Source organism: Alligator sinensis, unplaced genomic scaffold (assembly GCF_000455745.1).
Source record: "Alligator sinensis unplaced genomic scaffold, ASM45574v1 scaffold600_1, whole genome shotgun sequence".
NCBI classification, from domain to species: Eukaryota; Metazoa; Chordata; order Crocodylia; family Alligatoridae; genus Alligator; species Alligator sinensis.
Window position 1 is genome coordinate 3,411,364 of NW_005841859.1, and position 7,153 is coordinate 3,418,516.

The following is a 7,153-nucleotide window of genomic DNA, read 5'->3' on the forward strand; positions in this document are numbered from 1 at the left end:
GGGGGGGGTGGGGAGGTGAGTGGGGGCAGTCCTAAGCAGGTTCACACTTTCCTGTGTTTGGGCATGTGTATGGGGTGCAGGCAAATGAGTGGGGCTATGCTTCATGGTAGCACTCCCCGGTGCAGCATAGCTGAAATGTAGGCATGACCTTCGCAGAAGTACATGGGCTCTACCAAGCCTGTCTTAATGTGTCTTCTTTCAAGACAAGATATCATTTCTCTGAAATGTCAAGGTATTCAAAACACCACCTTCAGAGTTTCTGTGTGCTGATTACCACAAATGAGGGCATGATCTAAGGAGATACAAAATTATATCTTCTTTACATTGAAATTAATTGCATCCAGCCCTTGCATTGTTTACCTTTTGACAGCTGAAATCTGCTTTACAGCATCTACTTGGTTATATTTTTCAATACTACCTTATTTAAACAACTATTTAGTCTTTAAATACTAAATGGAGGGGGTGAATCCTTTGTTTGCATAACTTTATTGTCTTAAATGGGTATTAACATAACAGAGACTTTGGTCCTTAGTTTTGGGGGAGGGAAAAATACCACCTTTCAGAATCCCTGAATTAAACAAAATAAAATGACCTTAGTATCATGGTTTTCCAGAGTCTCACATCTGTTTGAATATTCCTATCTAGGGACTAGGCAGAGATTATCAGTGGAAAAAAAAAGGGGAAGGCAGGGGGAGTATTACTCAGATAGTCACTTTTCTATCTCCCATTTCTGTCCAATACCTAAAATTCTAACAGTGTTTTAGGTTTAAAAATAGTAAAGCTTTTCATCTGAAAAACATACAAGCTATGTTTGGGTTTCTATCAAATGATGCCTTCAGCTACCAGTGTCATTTCATTTTTCTATTTGTTGCAGTTCACCATATCCAACAAAATAACCCTCCAGGTTGGATTTACTTTATCTACAGCTCTACGCCCTGTAGCTGTTCATTCTGAAAGGAAGGTAGGAGCCCTAACAGCTTGAGAGATGCTCCTATTTAGGCTACCATAGCAACCAGTATGTGTATTAAAGTATAGGTCACATGGCTTAGTTTCCTAAGGCTAATTAATTTCACTAATTATGGCCTCATACCAGCTGCAGATTGTGTTAGTGACCTAGTGAAATCAGCTGTAGAGAATTCTTTTCCTTGCTATGACTATATGACCTCACCATGCAGATATATTAATGTAATTATTAGAATGCATATACTATGCACAGAAAACAAATACAGCTACATGATTAGAGACTGGACATGGAATCTTGAAGATGCTTAATGTAGACATTTAAATCTTCTTTATTCCTTTTTCTATCATCTGTCACTATTAAATAGGTTATAAATAGCTGAGTAGTTAAGCTTAAAAGATTGTCATTGAAAGGTAGTTTCATTCACCAGCTTTACAACGGATTTATGAAGCACCTACCACTTACAGCAATGCAGATATATACATAAATACATATTTAATACAATACTATTTACCAAGCAAAGAAAAACTTCTAACTAGATAGCTATTAATTGTTTTATTTTTATATACTGTGTATATAATATTTAATTGAAAATCAGAAACACTTTTATGACACAAATAGCACTGAATGTATTACAAATTAGAAGAGCAAAAGCCTTTGCTTTGCCTGCACAATTGAGTTAATTTTAGTCATCACCACATATGCAGTTTGATTTGGATTTTAATAGAAAAGCAGGTGTCTACCTATGCTTTGGGGAGCAATTAACAATTCATTTTGTATAAAACCGCAGTGTCTCACTGGCAAAACTAATTGAAGTAAATAAGACATTTTCAATCAGCTAAGAGAAGGGCATTAAAACAGCCTTGCAAAATTGTCATGACAAATTACCAGCCAAAGCACAAAATCTTCTCAGACGGCCTTTACCATGGTGATTGATGAGAATGAAAAATTAATGATATCTTACTGGCCTGTCAGAATGAAAAAAATTACTTGTCCTGGTGAGTAGAATTTTATGAGGTTGCATGAAAATATGAGGAAGTAATAAAATACAAGAATATGTCTTCTTAAAGCATAATTATTACCAGAGCTTCTTTCCAAAAATATGATAAAGCAAAATAGTGTTTCTAATTCCTCATTACTAGAGGCTCCTCTGGCAATAGAACAGCTGTTATTCTAATTTGGAAGATGGCTGTATAATTGAGATTATGTGGTTAGAGAAGAGGGCTGGGGCTGGTGTTGGGGCTGGTACATCCATTGCTGTACTAACCATCACGCATATGTATCAGTTGGGAGTGGTTAGGAAAAATAGGGGGTGCAGGAAACTATACATGTCACTTTACATGTCACTGGGTAGGATTCACCTGAACTTTAGATGCACAGTCCCCATTCCAGTTACTCGGAAAGGGCAATTGTGTGTGTGTTTCCCTATAAAAGTTGGCACCAGAACTGAGTGGTTCAGAAGATGGCAGAAGAACTGGTGATGGGAAGGTTATATATATGAAATAGCTGGGGAGGAATACATTGTATTCATCTCTCTGTATATTTTTTTTCTTCCCGTCTTTCTAACTAGATGAGCTACCACTGCACAGCTTATGCCTGTGCTAACTTCTCAGACTGCCTAAAGAAAAAGGGGTCTTATAATTCTCACTGGCTATAAAACTGTATGAGAAGATATAGAAAAAGATTGGATGGTTTTACAGGGTGATAAGGGCAGGTCATTGGTCATAAAAAGGGTTACTGATTTTGTAATTTCAAATTTTATTTTGTAGAATCAATTTAATAAGCATGTGTCATTTATGTATAAAAGCTATCACCCTGTAAGTATAATTTTCCAATAAAATAAAGTAGCCAGGAATTATTGTTTCAGATTTTTTATGATTATCTTTAATGTATAATTCTATCTGTTAAAAATAATGCTTTCACACCAGAACAGTGAATAGTATTTCAAGCTGAGGCACCAAAAGTTGTATACTTAACCACAGTATAATATGATTTGTCAATATTATTATCTTTTTCTAGTTTATAGGGAAAAGGACATTGATTTTATTGAAGTTAATAGTTTATAAAGGCTAGCAGGCTAAAATGCTTCCTAACTGCAGCAACTCTTGTGAAAAGGGGGGTAATTAGAAAGGCTGGCGATAAAGACAGGGCTTCGCTGTGCTTCTGAAAGGTCAGAAACCATGTAGACTGAAGTTAATGGTACTAATTTTACAGTATTTTTTAAAGAATAGTTGTCAAAATGTAGGTTTCAAAGAGCTAATGAAATGAAAAGATCTGCTAAAGATTTTCAGGCATAAAATGAGAAACAGACGTATGGATCCCAACTTTCACCATCTCATAGATTCATAGATTGTAAGGCCAGAAGGGACCTTGTATATCATTGGGTCCTGCCCCCTGCACCAAGCAGGAAAGATAACTGGGGGTCAAGTGACCCCAGAAAGATGGCTGTCTAGTCTCCTCTTGAAGATTTCCAGGGTAGGTGATTACACCACCTCTGGAGGGAGCTTATTCCACAGTTTGGACACCCTGACTGTGAAAAAGTTTTTCCTAATGTTGAGCCTGAATCAGTCTTCCAGGAGTTTGTGGCCATTACTCCTGGTTTTCCTCAAGGGTGTCCTGGTGAACAGATGCTCACCAAGCCCTTGATGCACTCCCCTAGTGTAGCCATAAGCTGCTACCAAGTCCCCTCTTAGCCTTCTCTTTTTTAGGCTGAAGAGGCCCAAGTCCCTCAGCTTTTCCTCATATGGCTTGCCTTGCACGTTTCTGATCATATGGGTGGCTCTTCTTTGGACTCTCTCAAGCTTAAAGTGTAGTGCCCAGAACTGGACACAGTACTCCAGCTGTATTCTCACCAGTGCTGAGTACAGCAGAAGAATCACCTCTTTGGTTTTGCTGGAGATGCATCAATTGATGCATGCCAGAATATTATTTTCCCTACTTGCTACAGCATCTCACTGCCAGCTCATATTCATACTATGGTTTATTGTTACCCCCAGGCCCCTTTTATTCATGGTGCTAGCCAGTTTGGTGCCACCAAGCCTGTAGGTATGTTGGGGGTTATTCATCACAAAGTGGAGAACTTTATATTTCTCAATGTTGAACTTCATCAGGTTCTGATCCACCCAACTTGCTAGCCTGTCTAGGTTCGCCTGTAACTGTAGCCTATCTTCAAATGTGACCATGCTTTCCCATAACTTGGTGTCATGTGTGAACTTGGCCAGTGACCTCTTCACTCCCACATCAAATCATTAATAAAGATGTTGAAAAGTACTTGACCAAACACCGACCCCTGTGGGACACTGTGGCCCACTTCTCACCAGGATGACACAGAGCCATTCATTATGACTCTCTGGGTCTGATCCTGCAGCCAGTTACTCACCCACCTGACTGTCTTGAGTTAAGCCCACAATCCTCCAATTTTCTCATGAGGACATCATGGGATACTAGATCAAAGGCCTTGATTTTCATTTCCCACTGTATTCACTATGGATTCACTATGGATTTCAATAGTTATTCCAGTCTTGCAATTAGGTAAATGAAAATATATTCTGGTGTTTGTGCTTTCTATCTGTTTACTCTTTAAAAAGACCAACACAATTTCTACACCATTGCAAAGTTCAACTAGATTTAAGGTTAAATTACATGGTGCTAAGCTCTTACAAAAAGTTCTCTACAGAGAGTTTAAGACCAAATATGAAACAAGTTTATAAATACAATTTTTGTGAGATTTTTTAAAATCATAACTGAACCATAAATAGAAGCTTAGGTGTTTTCTCAAAGAATGCATGTCCATTATTGTATGTTATTTTGTATAAATGGAAGCAGCACAATCCTTTGAAAGAAGAAATGGGCATGGACATGGGGACTCTTCCAAACCTGGAGAGCAAATGAGCTAGTGGAATGGAAAAGGAGTTGAGGGCTAGACCCCACAGGATTTTGTAGCCAAAGCAAGACATATGAGCATTTTTAGATGCTCAAGTCCAAAACTGATGGACAAAGTCCAAAGAAGTTCAAAACTTTATGGACAGTTGGCAATTCTGTCTCCTAGACATCTCAGCTTCAGTTCCTGGTTATTCTCAGAACTGATGTGGCTGTAGAAGATATATCCAGAGCTTGCCTAACCTGCATAGTGATTTTAACAGCCTATAAAGTATTTAGGGGAAATAGCTGGGTTTTAACTTTCCCTGTGGACTGTATAGGAAGAAAAGAATTTGCTTTAAAGGCCATTACCAAGACACGTTGGGGTGCTAATCTCATCTTATCGCTTGTCGTGATGATTTATTATTCTGTCTTCCCAGAATAATAACATATTCCCCTTTTTTTTACTCTTTATTAAAAGTCTTAGACTCACTGTTTGTGGGTGGGAAAACATTGCTCATTATGAGCACTCAGACAACATCATTTAGTTTCACAGGTTTCTGGACTGGGACTTGAACAAGTGTTATTTAAATATTTTTAGTATGCAGTCAGAGATAATCAAATATGCTTTTTTTACTCTCAACAGTGCCTGGAAGAAGGATTACAACAGGCAACCTATTTAACACTATACATTATATATACATTATATGGACTGGTAAATGCTTATAATTGCCTGTGGACTGATACAAAGCTGCTTTTCCATTTACTTCCATTTACTTTCAATTAGCCTTGTGGAGACTGCATTGTAAGGCATAAGTACAAAAAAAGAATTAAAGTTGAATTTTCAATTTAAACTTCTATTTCCTGACATTTAAGCATTTTTTTCCTCAACCATAACACTGTATTCATGCAGGGCTAGTTTTTGTTTCTAAACATGGAATAAATGTATTTACATGAATTTATCTTCAGATGGAATCCAAAATTGCCTGCTACAATACCAGTGTATGGTACAGAAACTGAACTGGAAGTACTGGCCAATACACTTCTCCAATGTGTGAATACATTGTATTCATCGTTTGAATCTCTGACCAGCCTTTGATATTGTTGCCCATAAGGTAGTCACTAGCTTGCTTGGATGTAGTCTCTTTTGGCTAGTTCCTTTCCTTTTTAAACACTGGGGGCAATGTGGTGCAAGGGTTTTTCTGTCCCAAGTATTTTATTCAGATGGAGCACCACAGGATTCTATCTTGCCATGTCTTGCTTAACAGGTGCACAAAGTTATAGAGAAGATTATTTGGGAAACATGAGATCTGTATTACAAAATGGTAACATCCAGCTTTCAAAAATCACACAGTGTCATAGGATATAAAACTAGAAGGCCCCATAAATTCATCTAACTGGATCACCTGTACATGACAGGTTATTGCATTACAGTCTCTTAGTCCCCAGCAGAGAACAGAAGATCCACTGAGTCAGACAGCCTGACTCTGCAGCCGAGTCCATTTATTTGAGAAAGTGAGTTTTAGTTCCCTGGTCCCTACTCAGTCCTTGGGACAGAAGATGGTACCCAGCACTTCCTCCTCTCAGCTAATTACATTAACAGCAGGCTCCCTTTTCTACTTTTTCTGATCCCCAACAATCTTGTATTCTTTGTTTCACAGGGCCACAACTTTAAAAGTAGAGGCAGAGAATCTCTCCATACAGCCTAGCCTATACTCTGTTGGTTAGGACACTGGGGGTGCATCCAGATGAGCGTGCACGTGCAGTTTGCAGTATTCACAGGCACTCGCTGCACTGCTAATTTGCAGCATGGCAGGTTTTTTGACACCAGGACATCCCAGTGTCAAAAAATTCCACACCAGAAAAAAGTTGCATAGCACACATGGTGGCAGCATGCACTGACCGAAATTGGAGCCTGGCCACCCACACTCTGGCTGCCAGCCAGGCTCTGTGTGCCCAGATTGCTGCTGTTGGAGCCCCAGGAGGCCTCCAGGACCCCAGGTAAGGCTGCTGGAGCCAGCCCAGGTACTGGCCCCAGTCTCCCCTATCCCACCTGGGTAACTTGCCGCACACCTGAGCACGTGCAGGGGCATTCCCTGAGGACAACTAGGATTGGCAGAAATATGTGCCATTGCTGGTTGTCCCCAGGGAACTCATGTTCCTGCTCATGGGGATGTGCCCTGGGAGGCAGGAGATGTGTATTTGAATTCCTTCAGGCTGAGGAGGACCTACAAGCCAGGTTTCACAATTCCTGGGTGATGACTCTAATGACTAGGGTTTTATATGAAAGGTAGGCACCTTACCTTGCTCCTCTTCCTGAGTCTTACACCAGTG